The 20,522-nt window shown below is 41.9% G+C and overlaps 1 protein-coding gene across 6 annotated transcripts in view; it reads left to right on the top strand.

Annotated features, from left to right (window-relative positions):
• SOBP (sine oculis binding protein homolog) overlaps window positions 1–20,522 on the top strand; it is a 158,095-nt gene that overhangs the window by 94,078 nt on the left and 43,495 nt on the right. The gene's annotated exons all lie outside the window — the stretch shown is intronic.

Below are 20,522 nucleotides of genomic sequence, written 5' to 3'. Positions count from 1 at the left end.
TGCTTCTGGAAAAAGATAGGAATATTAAGTAAGCTAAACAAAAGCAAAGTAAAATCGTTGCCTGGAATACACAAGCATGTGTAATCAGAAGGCAGCAACAAAGACAGCATCGGCAGAGAGAAAAACCTGCTTTGCAACTGTAGATTTCCTGTAGGATATTGACTTTCCCATTGAAATCCCAAACTGTGATATGTGCCTTCACACTTAATGTACAACACAGATGACGAGCTGTTTAGCTTGGTGGTCCAGATTCTTCAGTTGGTGATTGCACAACAGTTTCCTTATGTGTTTTTAAAAATTATTATTAATTTTGAAATTCAAGACTGTCAAGATGAGTGACATTAGATAAACAAGTATTATCTGCTGTATCAGAATTTAGTGTGGCCCCAGCTACCCCTTTAGAGATAGATGTGTGCTGCAAATGTGTGTTTGCATGAACCTACACACACACACACACACACACACCCCAAAGTATTTTTCTGGGGTTTAAGACCATTATGCTTACACTATAGTGATATGGTTTACAAGAGGAAATATTTAGAATCAGCCATGGGTGACTAGCCCTTATCTCAAAGTGTAACTCCAGGGCTTATATTTCTATCATTATTTCTCATTCTTCTGAGACTGGAAGGCATCTAATTTCATTGATTTAAATGTCTGGTTCAATGGTAGGAGTTGTACTAGGAGCGATAGCCAGGGGAGGACCTTACATGCATTGCGAGCTGTATCAGCTCATCAGCCAGCATATGCTCAGTTCTTGAAAACCAGATGAGAACTAAGATCTTGCAAAACTAGGTGTCAGCTGGATCCTTGGACAGAAAAAGACTGATAGCTAGAAGAAGAGGAATGTTGGAAAGGTTTGGGAAGGGGTTGAAAGGCAACTGAGCCTACTTCCCCCAGGTGTCCTTAGGACCAATCCAGAGAACATGGTTGTATTCAGCAAGAAAGTCCAAATATAACCAAAGAATAGCAGCAACCAGTGTAGTGTTACTTTGGTTGGAGGAAAGCCAGGTTTGGGAAGTGTCAAAGGGAAATAACAGAGAGGCATATCAGGAGTGGAGTTTCTCCCTCAGCTCCTGATCCCCGAGTTGTCATCCAAAGTCTAAATCCCTGTGGCTTTTCCCCAGGCTTAGGAGTAGAGCTCCACAGAGGGAGAGAGAGAGAGTGCACATCTGGGAGGCAAATAAAAATAGCATTAGGGAAGAATTCTTTCTGGTCACTTACAATGTCAGTGTGGAGACGAGATGAAAGCTATTTTAGTTTTGTGGCCTTGTGAACAGAGATGTTGGGGAAGAGTGAGCTTAGGCAATTTTGTGGACTGATTTTTCCATCTCATTTCCTTATGGAGGCTGACAAGTAGATTTGAAGAGTTGTATGCAGTGCTTAGGAAATGGAAATGCTCTGTGTTAGTGCAGTGTTCATTTCACAAGGTCTATCGGCACCTTCCACCTATAAAGCATTGTACTGCATGACACCACTGAGGGCACAAAATGGTGAAGGGCACAGTTCCTTCTCTGGAAGAGGTTACAATTCAGTAGAAGTAAGGTCCATGCAGTATCTAGTCATCAGTTAGGCGGGTTCCCAGGTCTCCTGAAAGTCAAGTCTGCCTCTGTTGTGATGTATCTGACATCACATCACATTGCATCCCTGTTTTCACCTCTTGGATGTCTCTGAACTTCAGATTTTCATCACTAAAATGAAATAGTAATAGGTTAGAACCTCAAAGGATATTGTAAGGGTTGAATGCCATGACATTTTTAAAGTGCTGGGTACATAGTCAGCACTCAGTTTGTATTAGCTGCTGTGGTGATCCTCATAATCATAATGGTTATCATTGCGCACTGAATTGTGTCCCATAAGAGCACTGGGAAAGTTCTGGAATGCCAAGGGGGAAGAGATTGTTTCCACCTGCAGGAATTAAAGACTTGACAAAGGAGTATTCCTCTTGCCTAGGTCTTCTGTGGGTTGAAGTTTGATTATTGGAGCTGGAGTGTAAAAGAAGGGAGTGTTCTCAGCAGAAGAAAGTGGCCTTAGCCAAGGCATACAGGTGAGAAAGTACAGGCCACACGTCTTGCAGCCCTGGTAGAGTCCAAGTCGGCCTAGCGTAGAGTATCAGAAGGCTGAAGTGTGGCCAGCTGGGCAGGCCCCACTGCAGAGGTCTCCATACCTGACACCATTCTACTGAGTCGGGATTTTAGTTGTTCTGCTTCATGCAAATGCTGAGTGTTTCTGTAGTTTAAAAAAATATTTCAGAAAGTTTCAAATGTACACAAAAATTAGGGTAGTGAGAACCATATAGTGAACTCCCAACTGCTTTTCAACCGATTCTTACAATCATCAACTCAGATTAATCTTGCTGATCTTTTTCTTTTCCTCCCATCTTTCCTTTTGTTGCTAGATTATTATGAAACTTAGATGCTTTTGGAGGCTGGTTTTTGTTTTTAAAGATGTTGGCACCACTCTGCCCTGGCTAGAAGAACTCATAAATTGTGACTGAATGGGGATTTGGAGCTTTGAGACTATGCAGATATAGAACAAATGACCCTTTTGTTATGTGCTATGAGCTTTCCCTCCTAGTTCAGCACAGTGTTGGAAGGCTTGGGTGATCAGACCAAGTTTAGAAGCCTTTGAGGTGAGACATACTATCATACCACCAATGACTTGGATTTTTTTTCTTCCCTCTCAAGATTGGGGTTCTCAATGCATTTATTTTAAAATAGGATCATTTATTTTAAAATAAGATCTCTTTGTTACCCAGTCCAGCTCACTAATATATAGCAGCCCAGCAACAAAAGAAAGCTCTGAATTGCTGTCATGGATTAGCCAGTGCTGGAATCTTTCTGTTAGTTCATGGAGATAGAATGAGAACCACCAAAAGGTGATTGAAACTGCCACATTTCCTTAAAAACTTGATAGCCTTTCAAAATTGGTGCAATTAACCAAATTAGCCTGTAATATTGTTGTTGTAGCAAAAGCCAGATTTATGCCCCTTTTCAACTTAAATTTACATAGTGCTGCTTTGATGTTTGGATAGGCACTGAAAATTAAAATTCATGGTGACACACATGAACTCCCGTCACATCAAATCAAACATTGCATGATGCGTGGTCCACTGTGTGCCAGCTTCCTAACGTAGTAATTGTAATAGCCCCGGAGGTATAAGATAGCCAGAAAACCCCAGGGATAGGTTGCTGTCTAGAGAGTTGGACTGTCTCATCATCGTTTTCCACCCTCTTCAGGTCCCTTTAGCTTAGAGTGAGTCCTCTGATTTTTCTGACTTATTATTTAGAAAAACAAAACTTTCTGGCACTAAAGAGGCAATCATAGACTGTGCGAGGGGCAGTTCAGTGGAGACCACACACATAGGTTCACCAGCAAGATTACCTAGATAGATGGCAAGGATGGATTCCACTGGCCTGTCATAGTTCACCTGCACATCCTGCTGTTCCCATCAGTACTGCCCTTTGACCATGCTATCCAGCTGGATCTTTGGCTCTCATTTCTGCCATGATCTTGCAGTTCAGATCCTTTTCTGTTTCTCTGCATGAAGATCTTCTGACCACAGGGGACCATCTTCCCTCCCCTTCCACCCATGCGAGCCTTATAATTTGAACTCTATTTTTATTTCCTTTTTGGGAGAGAAGCCCCCCTCAGAGGAATGCATAGGTGCTCTGACATAGGTGCTTTTTGCAGAGGCAATGGCTTTGATTTGGTCGTGAATCCTTGGTTTGCTGCAGGCTCCCTTTTCCAAGACATGGCAGAAACTTTGCCTTTCTCATTTCAAGGCCACTGCTCAAAAGGACAGGGGAATAATGGTTTGGTTTACATCCTAGCTTCTCATACAATACAGTGCAATAATTCTTGGAGCCAGAGGGACGTATGTGTTTTATAAGAAGACATTGCTGTCTGTTGGAGTTCTAGTCCTTGCTCTATAGCTAGGTCAGCTGTGCAACCCAGACAAGTTTCTTGTATTTCTGATTCTTAGCGTTTTTATCAGTACAACAAGGATCAACACTGTACATAATTAGCTCATATAGTGGTTATTTATTTTTACTTGAGAAACAGGAACATAGAAAGGGGAAAAGGGAGGGAGGGAGGGAAGGAGATAGAAAGAGAGAGCAAGCTAGCTTTTATCTATCAGTTCGCCCCCAGCAATGGCGGGGGCTGGACAAAGCCAAAATCAGAAGTCAGAAATTCAACCCAAGTATCTCCCATATGAAGGGATATTGAACTGCTTGAGCTCTGCATTGGTAGGAAACTAGAATTAGGACCAAAGACTGGTATTAAAGCCAAACACTCAGTTATGGAATGTGAGTGTCTTTGTTGCTAGGGCCAAATGCCCACTGTTCTATAGTTGCTTTGAGGAGACCATGAAACCACGGATTTGAAGCAGTCAGTAAGCCTTGCACATGGTAAGAGCTTACTAAGTTGTAGCCTTACTATTAATGAAATGGCTCTAGAGCAATGCATGAGGCCTGTACAAATTCTTGAGGCAGACACTGGAGTACCTGTTTTTATTTTCCAATTGGAGTCTGTTTTTAACTGGTTCGGATCCAAATTCAAATATAATACTTGAATCTAGGTGAAAGAACTTTGGTGAAACCCTGGAACATTCATTCTATTTATGCCTAAAGAATTAGAGAGGCCTGTTGGCCACAGAGCCAATGTTGCTGATTTGTGGAGTCCTGCAGTGTCTGAGTACTTTTTCAAAGAAGAATCTGAAACTTCCCCTAAGCAGTGTGGTGGTGTGGTGAAGAACTTGGCCTCTTGAACCAGATTGTTTTGTTAAGATTCAGGAATCTCCAGTAACCCATCCCACTGGCTGTGTAGTTTTGGGTAAATCACTGAATCTCTCTGTGTTTGTATCCTATCAGCTTCCTAGTAGGGTTGATGTAAGGGCTAAGGGGATGAAGCCTACAGGTGCTTAAATAGTATTTCATAGGCAATTGGCACTGAACCAGCTTTGCTGCGATTATGATTACTTGTTTCAAGGCTGCTTGCTTTCAAGCATATCTTGAACTATCACTTAGCCAAATTTTCTAACAGTGGATTTTTTGAAAATCTTCTGTACATTTTCATATAAAAGCTACAAAATGTTCTTGTGAATTGTAAGTACATAGTACACTAAGCAGATAATTGCAGATAAGCTTTTTCTTTTTCTTTTTTTAAAGTATATAAATCAGAAGGAATATTCTCTACATGATCCAAAACCGTTTTATTATGTCCAACTGCTGAATGGTAAAATTGTTAATCTTAGAAATATGCAACTAAGAAAATAAATGCAAAACAAGGGAAATATTGGGTTTACACAGGGAAATATTTGCAGTGGTGCATAGCTGTGCCTCTGATAGTGTGTTGAGGGAAGGAGACCAGAAAGTATCGTTTGTGGGCACCCCACAGTGATCCTGCACTGTGCTTGTTCTCATTCATTCTGCCTTCGATCCTTTCTTCTCACTGTAACTTTGCCCAGCAGGTGTTGTTTCCATTGTAGAAATGGGAAAATGAAATGTAAAGAAGTCATACTTCTTGCCCTGGTGGAGAAGAGGGGGTCCGGTGGGCGCACAGAACTGGAGTTTGACCCACATCTTACTGACCTCACAAGCAAAACGACGCTCAAGGGCAACACGTACTGCTGCCTTATTAGCACAGGGGACAAGGTCGTATATCTATAGGGTCTTCCATCCCAGAATCAGAGAAGTTCAGTCTAAGGTGGTGATGGAGGAGTGTGTGTGTGTATGTGTGTGTGTGTGTGTGTGTGTGTTTTGGGAGGGGAAAGAATGTATACAGGAGTTACGAAATTAAACTCAAAATCATTCTTTTATGCTTCTTTTTAGTAACAATTCTTTTGTAGAATCCTCAAGTCAGAACACTTATGGGGAAAGCTAGAAAGCATGGTTTTATTCAAGAAGGCACATCAGTATTTGAGAATTCTCAGCGTGTAATTAATTACAGGGAACAGAGCCAAAGTATATGTATTTTTAATTTGATAGACTTGAGACATTAACAGAAGAGCTGCAGACTATGGAAAATATATAATTTTCAATGTGACGTAAATATTTGAGTGTTTTTCCTTAATCTGATAATTTTAAGTATGGTAAGTGCTAACTTTTGAAGATTTTGATTGGTTTCTCAGAAGGTTTGGACTGTTTTGATTGGGTAGAAATATATTCCTCAGATGTAATGGAACTATTTCCTTGGAGACTTCTGTTATAAAGCAGCATGTGAGAGTCAGATGTCAGTCAGGCTCTCCCTCATTGTTTTGGTTGCTGGAACTTAACGATTACCTATATTAGTGAGGAGAATTTGCCTCTGATGGCTTCAAGGAAACTATAGGTCATATATCAAGCAAAAGCAGGAAAACAGATAGGATATCAATTATCAATGTAAAAATACAGAAGTAACCAGCCAGAACTAACATTAATCGTATTCAGTCATATGCTTGATTTATAGTTAGAACAAGTTAATGAGAGTCTCTTGGGAGAAAAAAAAAAGGAAAGAGTTTAAAAAAATATTTGGGATTGGGAAGAATAACAGTCATAGGGAAGGCAAGAAATTATGGAGGGTGTGTGGAGGTGATGGAAGACTAGTGAGAGGGAGCTTTTCAGGGGAAAAGATAGAAGCCCATGATTAAGCTGCAAATGAACAAGTCCATTCAAATAAGACTTTCTGAGATAACACATTCGTCTCATTGTGTTTTTCGGACCTGTTTTCTGGACCTGAAGCACCAAGCTTTCCTGGAGAACTCCCTTCCCAGCTCCTCCCTCCCTCTTGCATGGCTGTGTTCATCAGAAACCTGGACCTGCGCCAGGGGATGGCACCCACTCTTTTGATTCCAAAGGCAGCTTCCCTGGCTGCAAGTTTTGTGAGGTAGAGCTTTATATTGTTTATCACTGGGCCCATGGGAACATCGTTTGGCCCACACCATTTTTTGTGCATGCTAGATTCCATGTTTTTCAGTAGTATTTTAATACCTCAGAAATTTCAGCCATATATTACTGTTGAGGATCTGTCACTGTTTCATCGTCAGTGTTCCCCTTCTTCCCCAGAAGTACTGAAATCACAGCATCTTAGTAACTGATGGTGATATGGATGCAGTGAGCCATGGAGATAAATGCTCAATATTTACTGGCTGAATGAATGCATGGAATAGCACAGCTCCCTGATTTTAGTTCAGTTGAAGATATAACGCTTAGAGGTTAGTTGCAGATTGTGTGTCTGTTATTGATGATGCTGAGTCTAAGGTTGGCCTCTGGTTATTACGGTTGAGCTTATTAGCACTGTACGCTCTTTCAGTGAAGAGATAGATGTTCATTCTTGCAAAAGAAACATTGAAACAGTTAACAAATATATCATATAAGCTGATTTTGAAATAATAAATAGTACTTTTTCTTTAATTATTTGGAAAATTGCTTAATATTTTACTTTGGACTTAGCATCCATTAATATTTCTGTTGAAAATTATTGGCAGTGGTTTCTCTCTCTGTCTCTCTTTCTCTCACCCTCCCTTCCCCTTCCTTATCCCTCTGAATAGAGCAAACTGTGGGTGGTATTACAACAGAGTATACTTGTATGAGTTAAGATGCTCTTGACCATCATCACCACTACCACCACCATTCTCTCTTAGGTTTCTCAACTACATAAGAGACAAAATATATTTGTTTGATTTTCTGATCTCAATGTGGTTTAGTTTCCTTTGAATTGAAAATCTGAATCAGAATGGAGTGTGTCATCCACTTGTTTGTGTGGACAGAAAAGAGAAAAACACCACATACACGTTTCAAATAGTGGAGCCTGAGGAATGGAGGCAATATTTCTTTTTTATTATTTTTTGATATCATCTGAGAGAGAAAAAGAAAATAGAGGAGAAGAGAGATAGAGAAGAGAGACAGAGAGTGAGAGAAAGAGGTTTCATCCACTCATTCTTTAAATACCTGCAATTGCTAGGGCCAGAGCTAAGAGCTGGGAGTGCAATTCAGGTCTCCCTTGTGGGTGGTCAGGATCCCAAAATTGGAGCCATCACTGCTGGTGAGGCAACATTTAAATACTGAGCATGTGTTACAAGAGGGCCTTTGTGTGGAACTTGTAAAGTGAAGGAAAAATGAAGATTATTAAGATATGTGAAATATTTTAGAGGCTTCTCTTATATAGCCATTTAAATCAGTGATGCCTTCCAAATTGTCTGATAAATGTGTTAAGACATTCCCAGGAAGCGAAATGCTATTTTTGGCTTAGAGAAATGTTTATGTATTTATCAAATTGCTTAAATTTTAAAAATATACACCATCATTGCCTGCCTATATGTAGATATAAAATATAATAAAGGCAAATTTAGATATCCTATGTAGAAAAATGGATTATATATGTACATATAATAGACTATGAAAATAAACTGAAGTGTTGCTGAAGTGCTTATGAATTGATGGCATTTAACTCATCTCAAGCGTTTATGTAGTATTTTTCTGCACTAATTTGATGTTTATGTATGAATACATAAAAATACACGGAAAAAACCAAGTTGTAATGAAATATTTATTTTCATTTTTCCTTGGCCTTCATGCATTTTGATTTTTAAACAATGCACTGACTGTCATCAAATCAGCCAAGTTGAAAATTGAGCTGCGCCAGTGGAGACAGCCGGTCTTGATAATTCAAACCCAAAGGCCTTTTCTCAAGAGATATATTCTCCCTGGCTTATTTGTTCTGAATAGTTTCTTAGCTCTACGATCTGTAATTTATTCTTTTGTACACCCTGCATGAAGATAATGTCTATAATGCAATGCAATTTGTCTATAAAGATTTAAAATCTAAGTATTAGTGTCATGGACACAACTCAAAAATTCAAATTAGAATGAGGAGATATGGTTATGGATTTTGAAGATATTTTTCCTTCTTTCTTTTTAATGATTTATTTATTTGTTTATTTATTTATTTGAAAGAGTAACAGAGCAAGCGAGAGAGTGATATCATCTTTTGTCTGCTGGGTCCCTCCCCAAATACCAGCACCAGCAGGACCTGGGCCAGGTCAAAGCCAGGAGCCCAGAATTCTACCCACTTCTCATACAAGGGTTTTAGTTACCCAGATACTTGGATCTCCATCATCTGCTGCCTCCTAGATCCAATAGCAGGAAGCTGGATTGGAACTGTTGTAATTGGGATTTGAACTGGCATGTCAATATGAAATAATACCCAACTTACAATCTTCTTTCCATTATCATGCATTTGTTTGGTTCCTACTTTCTCTCAGATATTGAGCCTAAAAGACAAACATTGCAGTCCAGAGTATAAAATGTGGATCTTTCTCATAAGCAATGTAGGAAGAAACTGAAAAGTTGGGGATGGATGGCAGTGGATCCCACAGAAAGAGATGTGGGATGGTGGGGAGGAAGGTGAGCATCCTGCACGTGTGGAGGCACTTGGGGGACTGCACAGGCATTGTTGTGTGAGTGATGAGAGTACAATTCATTCAGCTGGTTGTGACCAGGTGCTAAAAACAGCAAGAGTAGAGCAGCAAATGTCCTTTTGGTGTCATAGCCCATGGGTATCTGCATTAGGTAGCTAAGCAGGGAGGTACTGTTAGGAAAGCAGCTGGAGGAAGGGGTGAGGGATACTTCTAGAAAGCAGTTAGAACAGTGCAGGCACAAAGACCTCCCACATCTGGAAAGATGAGATGAAGACTCTGTAAATGGCTGTCCAAAAATACTGGTCATCAGATTCTTATGACCATATTGGTATAAATAACTGGCAGTGATTTCATCTCAAGTCAACTTTCTTATAAATTTAGATTCTGAATAATAGTCTTAATTGAGTGACTACTTGGGTGCTAGGGGAAACCAGATCAAAGTAGAAGAAACTGAAATTGAAAATACTTGTAATCCAGAAAGATGCAGGATTCATTTGGTGTAAGTAAAGCTGTAAAAATACCGACAAGGATGGGGAGAAGGTTCTTAGATCGGGGTTATTGAAAGAGGTTTGGAATGTCCATTTATAGGAATGCAGTAAACCCTTCCCTCTGAAAATAGCACAAAAGTCTTATAGATATATATCCTGGAACCCCAAAGCCTGCACTCACTTCCTGGCTTTGTGACATGAGGAAGGTAAAATACCTGTATATGCCATTTAGAATAGCCCTAAGGATTAAATGAGATAATATGCAGAACCTGCTCAGTGTTTAATAGTGTTCAATAAAAACAAAGGGCAATAAACCATTAGTACTCATCTGTTAACAGAAAGAAGGAATTGCTAATGAAAAATCTCACATAAGGAGTCAGCATCGATGTTTTTAAAAATGATGAGAGAATCTCACAGTGCTCAACTTTTGACCATATGGTCTTATTGTTCATATTGTGTACATGAATAAGGTGCTGAATGGAGAACAAGTATGTAGCCAACAATAAATCTAAACATTTTCATTTTCGTAAAACATTGTATTGAACTTATTTGGTTTACTAAAGTAGAACATTAGACTAACATAAAATGATTTTTGAGAAGAGAATGTCTCACCCAAAAAAGATTTGCTAGCTGATCCCCCAAATTAAATTTCTCATAATCCCACATTTACTGATTCTTCTAGTTACCTGAGCATTTATAATTCCACTTTTCTTTCAGAGATGAACACAATCACCCACCTTTAGGGCCATCTTCTATGTTCGTATAAAAATATGTCCAATTTCCTGTGACCTGATGTAATTGTCCCCAGCACATTTGGAAGTTGTTACAGATACAAAAATGAGAAACAAAGCAACAAAAATCCCAAATAATGTGAGCACAGGGTCATTTAGTGAATTTGTTAAAACTCAGAAGCCTCGCCCTCCATCGGAGCTCCTGTTTAACATAGTTTGGCTGCCCATATGTGGATTATCAAGGCCATGTTCAAGATTAAAATGAGCTGTGAGACAAGGAGGTGCCTATTATGGCAGGATAACATGCAAGCAGAAAATGAGACCTAATGTCTTTGCTGTGCCCTGGCCTTTCTCTTCTTGAGTCCAAAATACCTATTTAATTTTAACTGTTGGTATGCTTTCTAAAATGACAAATGTGTGTGGGGATTGGAATTTTTTTTCTTCCACCAGGAATTGCCATGTGTATAAAATGGCTTTACCACCTCTTCTGGGGAATGGCAAGAGTCTCCAAGCCCCCACTATCTAAGTCCAGTCAGGGTCAGCCTGTGGATGCCTCTCACTGGGCACAGCGTGGGAGCCTCCACCGAGGGAGCCAGCAGACATACAGCCTTGCCTCTGGTGGCCCCGCCTGTCGCTTCTTCGAAGTGACAGTGCCTGTGAACATTGTAAATCCAGGGACTGCTTTTCAGATTGTGAAACTACCCGTACAAGCTATTTTAGATTTTGACATACACATTTTTAAAACATGGCTGAATTCACTGCTTTTAAAATAAATGACTAAAAAATTTGTGGATTTATAGTTTCAGTCTTCTATAGCAGGAAGCAAGGGCAGGACTTGTAGGGATGCTGCTGGCTGGAGCTAAAGTTTGGGTGTTAAGGTTCTGGAATCAGCTCTCGCCGCTCGGTTGGTGTCATCACCATCTTTTTGGCTTATCCTGGCCAAGACATTAACATTTAAGGTCTAATCTTCACTGCTTGCACAAGTGAAATAGAGAACTTTACCCAAATGCCACACACTGTCACACTTCCTTCAACATCCATGTCACTGATTGTCACTCACCCAGCAGGCTTTTACTGAGGACCTACTGTGCTCATCTTGGATGATTTCAATTGTTACAGAATTCACACCTAGTATTTTTATCTTTTGCATGTGCCTCATCCTATTAAATTCTGTGTAGTTTTACTATCACATTATGTATGTATAAATGTCATCTGCAGGTTTTAAATAGAGTTCGTGTCTGAATGAATGAACGAATGAGCTGCACTGGTGTGGCTCCCTTGTGGCAGTTCTCCATGAGCAGCTCAGACTCCAAGGTCTTTCCTGTGTCTAGAGAGTGGTGAGGAATGTCTGGAACGTGGCAACCTTGGCTGAATAGAGTTCCTCCCTGACAACGTGGCTGTGTTTTCCAGTTTTGTGGGCAGAATGAATAGTGGCAGAATGTGTGGGGAGTCACCTCTGGGTGCTGAGATCTAGCCGAGGTCTGGCCTCATCCTTGTCCCTCATTGCCACATGGGAGTAGTGTATGGAAAGAATTTTCTCCAATATGCATATTCATTTTTTACATTTAAGTTTAGCTATTAGAGTATCAATTGCAGTACTCAAGGCTGTAGACTTTAAAAACAGATTTATGAAACTTTTTTTGTTATTTAGATTAAGATTTTATTTTTTTTTAATTATTTATTATTTTACTTCATTAATTACATTGTATTATGTGACACAGTTACATAGGTACTTGGGTTCTCCCCACCCCTCCCCAAACCCTCCCACCATGGTGGATTCCTCCACCTTGTTGCATAACCACAGCTCAAGTTAAATGAAAAAATTGCTTAGGAAACACAACTATATTCCTGGTAAGTGACATGCTTGCCCTGACTGGTGGTGTTTGGGAGGGCATGCAGAATTTCCAGAAACACCGCTCCCCCTCATCTCTTTTTCTCTCTCAGGAGATGTTCACGTAGGAGGCCACATGGCCCAAGATGTAGTTCTCTCTGTGGAATTCTCATTCTGCTCAACTGATCTCATAGAGTTATCATGCTTCTTTATGAAATAGAGCTATGCAAAGTCTCGAATTTTATTACAGAATTTAATACCAATAATTACTTAAAATTTAATGAATTTCACTGCCAACTTAATTGCTTTTGAGTAGTTCCACTTAACTTATTAAAGAGAATCAAGGACATATTCATTTAATGAGCAGCAGAAGTCTTGCCCTCACACCTGCCTACATTCTCTTTTCAATTAATCAATTATAGTCCGATGGTGTATAATTACATATTAAGAAAGTTATTGGATAGCACGGCATGCCTGTCCCAGAGGACCCATGAATACACTAATATAGCACACCTGTAATGACCTACGCTCAGATCTGCAAATTGTATTCATTTCTCTTTCTCACGTTCTCTGTCTTTGCTAAATTAAGATGAGAGCAATTAGCATTAACTTTTTGAGTCATATCTTATCCATGTGATAGGGAGAGAGGAAGTTAAAAAGAAAGACCAAAAGAAAGGTACAAGTGGAAGGGAAAAAAAACTGTATCTGCAATCATAAGCGATCTGTCTTTTGAAATTAGCTTTGAGACACACAATCCTGACCAGAGAGTGGTAGCAGCGCTTCAGAGAGGCAGGGTCACCCATCTGATCTGTCTATTGAATCATACCAAATACCTGGGAAAAGCAGGCCAGCATTATTTAGACTCAGAGACTTGCCTCTCCGCTTCCTCCAATCTTGTGATGGTATAAATAGAAAAACCTTTTGAAATCATATTTCGGCAAATTTGCTTGGCTTGTTTCATATCAAACCAGAGTCTGGAACTGATCCCCATGCAAGAGCGCTAAGCCTCTGCATAGTAACCAAGCCATGTTTAATAATAATAATTATAATAAAGGAAGGAAAGAATGAAAAAAATGCAGCATGAACTAAGAACGGATTTTACTCCATCAGTAACTTAGCAAAGGTTCTGGTTAGGTGAAGGAGTCTGTTCCACTTGTGTCCTGTTTAGGTTACACCAGTAAAATCTAACAAGGACTTCTCCATCCAGATTATATAGTCAGAGACGTTCTAAATGCCTCCACCCACCAAACGATTTTCAGCAAAAGGCTCTGTTAAAATAAGCTTTTGATGTCTGCACAGCTCCAACTCAAGAAGCAATCTGTTGACATTTTCAGCAAATGCTATCCTAGCCCAAGACGGAGGGAGCAGTGGTTTCCGGGGAGTATTCCTCAATGGGAGTCTTCTCACTGCCCCCCCCCCCAGCTTCTTCATCACGAAAACAGCCTTGCGTTCTTGATCTGCTTATTGAGGTGCTGACAAGGTCAAATCTACCATGATGAATATCTGTCCCTCTAAACAGAGAGAAGGATGCATTGATTCTGAGCCTGCAGATGCTCATGGACATGCCGAAGAATGCAGTGAGCCTCCTTGGTAGGGGGAAGATTGCTTTCTTGAAGTTGTAAACTTCACAGCCAGTTCTAGGCATTTTTGTGTGGTGCTTTCTCTGCTTACAACCCCTGGCACTGTACAGCCCACCATCCCTTGGGCCAAGCCTGCCTTCTCGTGCACCTTCCTGGGATGCCGAAGACCCCATTGGCCCTATTGGGAGGATGTGTGCCAGCCATGGAGGCACCGCTGTGTACTCTCAGGGTGTGTCCTTTCCTGACACTCTTGGCTTGGTGGGACAAATGGCTGTGCCCAAGGGGCTGTCTTCCTGTGTGGGCTATGTTTGTGGCATCTCATGGGCCTCCATGAGCTTGAATTGTAAATAGTGGCCACCACATAAAACATGCCATCTGTACCCCTGTGGGTAGTAGGATGGAACACAAAAAAAAATTTATTCCAGGAATATGAACTAGTGTTTACAGACATGCCAGAACTGGCTTTTAAAACACAGTGGAAAACTGTCTCAAAAGCATTTTAAATACTGTGTAATAGAACCGCCCCCCACAAAGTGTTATGGAGGCATAAAGGAAGCTTCTGTGTTCAAGAGCTGCATCAGGCTGGTAGATCCACTCCAGGCCCATTTGCCTGGAGATAGGAGCTACTCTGAGGTCTTTGGGAAAGAGGGACCGGAGGCTGTGGGGACCTGTGGCACTTATGCTCTGGGGGCTGGAGTTCCCCCAATCTGTACAATCATTAAAACACACAGACATGGGAAGGGGATTAAGTTTGGATTGAACAAATTTTCTTATTTACTGGGCTAGGAGTCAAGGCTATATGCGGGGGCATCCTTTGCTGAGGGCATTGTAGCTATAGCTAGATACAAGCTATGTGTGTGACAAACTCATATTTCAAGATTCACACAGCCTTCCCTATTGTATTTATATTGTCTGTTTTCATAGATCACTGATCCTCAAGTGAATTTAGGTGGCTGAGCATTTGGAAATGGTGTCAATCTTTTCAGAACTCTGTGAGTTATTGACATATTTAATCCCCGTAGTGTGAGCTGGAAGTCATTTTTGCCATCTATATTACATATTTGAACTATAAAAGTCATAAACAAGAGCCAACAGGTTCACAAATATATAATCAAGCTGTCTGCGCAGGACTGACTGTGTCTCATGTTCTGTTAGGAGTCCTTTGCTGTTGCCTTGTTGGTTTTGTCATCTCTAGATGCATATTAGCAGATACAGCAGCCCCGGTTTATGAGTTAAGTCCTTTTCCTACTGAATTCGAGTAGTTCTCGCTTATGCTTGCTGCGGTCATTGTTTCGCTGCTCATCTTCTCAACCCCTGGCTCCTCCCTTGGTGAAGAGTGAGGCCTTACCTGAAAAGAGCGTGGTGTTCTGCTTGTGAAATGAACCCTGTTCTCAGACCCAATGCTCACCCCACATCCACCCCTTTTGGCACCTCCCTTGCTGCCAGCCTGCATCCCTTTGGAACCCAGCAAGGGTGACCACCGTCAATAGGCAGGCTCCCCTGGCCTTTATACTGCAGCATTCCCACGAGGGTGCCCCCTAGAGATGTGTGGTGTAATAACACCCTCTGAGTTGATCCTGAAAGGAGGTGTTTGGACTTGGGCCTGCAAATCATGCCAGCACTTTGGAGCCTGTAAGCTTGATATTTTAGATTTTCCAGACCAGACTCTGGTGTGCACATGTCCTCATATGCATGCGGCAACTTTTACTGAAGGTTCCTGTTAATGAAGAGCTTTCATTCCACAGCACTGTGGAAAACTTCAAATTATCAACATTGCGGTTCACAAAAATTCTTTGGCCACCTGGCCCTGGGAACTTGTACCTGGTCACTGCCCTGGCAGGTGCCCATGCTCTGTCATCCTACTCAGAGCTCCTTTCTGCCTTCACACTCTGTTCTCTCGACTCCCTCAATCTGTCATGCTGAATGGATTGGCCATTGTGCTTTCTGTATTCTCTGGATATAGTTCCCTGTTGTTCTCATGGATTATGTACCTCACAACTCTGTTTTTTTTTTTTTCAAGTGCCAGTAGGACTCAGGGGAGTTTGCATGCTTATACCAGAGCCTTGAAGGTCAAGCACTCTGTCTACAGGCCCGTGTGGGACCATCAGGGCTAAAGATGGAAAACCCCAAAGGGAGTAGAGCTCAGGGGTCACTGCCTCTTGCTTGGCCAGCTGCCCTGCAGAGATTGTTCTCTGCCTCCACTTCCTTGGGACGGTTTCTAATTAAGGATTAGGAGAATCTATGGAAGAAAATCTTCTATTTGCAAGAATCAGTATATTAACATTTCATCCCAATGGTCTGGGAGAAAACAAAAGTGACTTGATTGCAGCAGCAACCCCAGCTGGTCCAACTCACAGGCGTGTCCCTAGAAGCTAAGTTTGAGAATCACTGTCCCCAGTCTCTAAGAATGTCCCTTTAGTATGAAGTTTCTGATGTGGCTTTCAAATTGCCTGTGGCTCTAAGAAACACACCCAAATCTTTCCTGCAACCGCATGTCCAGGGTTGGGATTCAAAAAATATCGGGGACTTACAAAAAAATGCATGGAAAGGTGCAACTAAAAGATAAGTTCATTTTGGTGTAGAGAAATTTTGAGACCCTGCATGTTTTCTTTTCACCTAGTGCGCATTTTCCATTAACTTTTTGAAATAGTCTTGTATGGTGTGGAGTGATCTTCCCATCTCAAGCATGTAGCCCCTCACTGCTACCAAAATGTGGTTGGCCACCAACTGCTTGGGCCCCTGTTAGGAATACAGAGTCTCAGGCCCTGACTACACCTCCTAAGTCAGAATGATATTTTAGCAAGATCCCTGGAGCTTATTTTAAAGTTTATTTATTTGAGAGAGAAACAGACATCTTCCTTCTGCTGATTCACACCTATATTAACTGGGACTGGGCCAGAGCAAAGCTGGGAACTCAATCTGGACCATCAACTGCTGCCTCCCAGGGTTTGCATTAGCAGGAGGCAAAACTGGGACTCAGACCAGACACTCTGATATGGGATGTAAGCCCAAAGGAGCCTTTCTAGGGAAAGAGTTTAAGTTCCATTGTTTAATCCCTGGAAAGATAAGAGAGGGTGTCATCTCACAAGACTTGTTAGGGATGTCAGAGCTTGCACCAGGGTCCCCCTTTGCCATTATTTCACTTTTTGCAGGCAGGACAGGAGAAGCTGGACTTGCTGAGGCAGGTGGTCCTGCACTGGGAGGGGCTGCTGGTACAATTCCAGACTGAACCCTGCAACTTTAGAATTGCTGCTCACAGTGCCCAACTTGGCACTTAGGATTGTTCACAGTCTGTCCGTCCTTATTCTGAGTGCTGTTGTTTACTCTGAGGACTGGATAGAAGGTGTTTCTGACAAGACACCAGGCTGGTGAGCATTGGCCAGGCCCAGGGATATATTCTGTGCGGTGTTACTGATGTCACTCCTATATATTTCCAGGGCACTTGCTTGTAAATGTTTTGCTTGTTGTCACCGTAAGTCATAGAGTGACTTAGGTCTCCAGCTATCCTTCCCAGGTTGCCTTATATATCCCATTCATGGAGAACAAACATTGGTCCAACAATGTGTCCTGATTCTTTTCAGGCAATTGGTGACAATTTGTTGCACAACAGGAAGTGGACAGCAACTTAAAGGATCGTGTCTACGGCCACCTGGAATTTCTGGGCCAGGCCCAACATGGACTATTCTGGTCTGTTATCACTCGGCCACCCAAGGAACACGGGTGTGCTTCCAGCTGGCCCCTTGTGCTCTGCCGCTGACGTCAAATGCTGGCATTGTTGCAGAAAAAAAATTGAGTTAATGAATGTAATTTTTTTTTCTATTTAAAAGTTTGCTACTTTTTCATATACATTTGGCACCTGGTACCTATTGTAGCAAACACATGCTAATGCTTCTGAGATTGAACAAGCAATAAAAAAATGAGTACTGATGAACTCACTCAAAAAAGACCTGATCATGTGGTTTGGCAGCCTTTTGGGTACATGAGGACAGTGTGTGCCTTGGAGTAGAGCTCTCTGGGTTATATGTGTGCAATATGGCCCATACAATCATATTTTATGGTCATAAGATTGGTTTTTGCTTAAACAGTAGAATGAATCATATCAGCATTTTATGGGGTTCTCTAGAGAACTTTGCTCCTGGCCAGGTAGGTATGAGGTTGTGTGATGCTGTATGAGTTCAGCATCCTAATGGCTACTGGAGCATTGGATTTGTTTGTTGGGCTGGCTCCACAGAGAGATGTATTTGTCTGTAGCCATGAACATATTGTGATATGAGAGGCTACTCAAGCGGAAGGAATAAGCTGGCTACTCACCTGAGATTCCACTGTTAGAGACTACTTCCTTTGGGCTTTGAATGTCATCTTAGGCCACCATGATGTCTTACGAGGATTCACATCTTGAGTTCCATTTGCCTTGGACCAAGGCCCTGAAGGATGGCTAACCAAGCAGATGACAGACTGATGAGGAAAGAAAGGAAGAGACAGACATCTTATACAGAGCTGGGCTTGTCCTCTGATCGTGTGAGGGAACAAACTGCTCTCCAAGGGAATGGTGTATTGTTGCTTTCCTTCACCTCCAAGAGGTACGCATAGGCCGTGGAAAGAGATATGAGTTTGTAACAGCTTTGAAAATGCCCCAAGCAAATCTAAAAGTCTCCAAAATGTGAAACCTTTCCAGGGCTGACCTGATACCGATGACTGATATTTTAATGTCACAAATTTTGCTTCATGCAGAAAATTTCCAAGAGTTTGTATATTTATATTACCTTCAAAGCATGTATCTAGGAAACAGATGATTTTGTATCTAGATATAAGTTCTGTTTATGTGACTTCTGAACTATTCCAATTTTTTTAAAAAAATCTGAAGTCCATGCATTTAGGACAAGGGATAGTCAACCTGTACTAACTCTTACAGACAAGAGAAGCCTGGGATATCTACTTCCATAAGTACAGAACAGATCCCAAGCATAAGTTGGTGACTGGATGACGGAGAAGCGACAGAATGATGGTGAAGTAGAATGCAGAGGGTCTTTGTGTAAGATTAGCTCATAGCACAGAAGTTGCGTTTAATACATCAGCACTTGTACATTTTCCAGACCTCCCTGCTTGATGTTCAGGCACAGGAGCAAGTCTGGTGGGTGGTCCTGTGCCCAGCACCGTTAGGCTCCAGGAGTCACAAGCAGGAAGAAGAGGATAGAAGTTCCGAGTCCTGGCGTGACACACATCATTACTGGCACAAGAGGCCTCACCTGAGAGGGGAGCATTACATTGGCACTGGTCGGCAGGGTCCTGATCTCTAAGTGCTGAGTGTTACCAGCTCTCCGACGGTCTGGTGCGCTTCAAACCACTCCTGACAGAGGATTTATGATTCTGTGAGCTCCTCCAATTCCCTCTTCCCCCATAAAGTACAAATCTCCAGTTTCCATAAGCTAAGATAGAGCTCACCTAACACTCAGTTCATAACCACCCCAAGTCACCTCTCCTCTCCCAGTAGATGGGAACCTGTACTGCTACATGGCCTGCAAACTCTTGGGAAAACACATACCACTCCAGGGCAGCTCCATCAAGTACCTATCAAGCATGAGGCACTTGAGGGGGCAGCTGGAGCAGAAAGGGATGAAACGGACTCCTCCCTTCCCACAGTGCCCATTTGATTCAAAACTATTGGGCTCTTTCTGAGCAAGACAGCCTGGGCAAGGCTATAGAGATGGTCTGTCTTCATTTCCTAACCTCTCTGGGCTGTCTTTTATTAGATAATTCATGGCCAGAATCCTTGCTAGCTTCTGAAACACAGGGGAGTGGCCCACAGAGGGACCATTGGAGGGGATTGGTTCATGGAGGCAGCATGGAATGAGAGGGACAGCAGGTCTGAGATCCATGTGCTAAAGTGTGGCCTTTGCTCGGGAGTCTGTGGCTGGTGCCACATGTTGTCTCACACACACCCAGGGGGAGGGACACTCCCACTCCCACTGCAGGGCAGCTGAATGAGAATCCTGGGAGTAGGGGCCAGAGAAAAAGCTCTTTGAATGATCCTAATGTGTTGCAAGGTACTTAGCAGCTTTCAGGACTGATTCCAAACATGATCTTATGGTGGATTCTAAACACATCTAAAGCAGTGTTTTCATTTGTTTGAATCCCAGACCCATCCCCTTCCCCACCTCTGTCTTACTACACACACACACACACACACACACACAATCACACGCATATGCAAGAGAGAGAACTCATCAAGGAAACTAAATACTTGCCTTGAGAAAAAAATCAACATTCATTCCATTGGTCATTTTTAAAATTAAGGTACATGGGAAGCAAAATTATTCCAACTGGGACAAGCATTGTGGTGTAGTGGGCTAAGATTGCAATGCCATCATCACATATCAGAGCACACTGGTTCAAGTCCCAGATGCTCTGCTTCCACTCCAGCTCCCTGGTAACATGCCTGGGAAAGCAGTGGGTGATAGCTCAAGTGCTTGGATCCTTACCATCTTGTCTCCT

The sequence above is a fragment of the Ochotona princeps genome, chromosome 1 (assembly GCF_030435755.1).
Source record: "Ochotona princeps isolate mOchPri1 chromosome 1, mOchPri1.hap1, whole genome shotgun sequence".
Taxonomy (NCBI): Eukaryota; Metazoa; Chordata; class Mammalia; order Lagomorpha; family Ochotonidae; genus Ochotona; species Ochotona princeps.
Note: the sequence above shows the minus strand (reverse complement) of the source record. Positions and strands in the feature narration are given on the sequence as shown.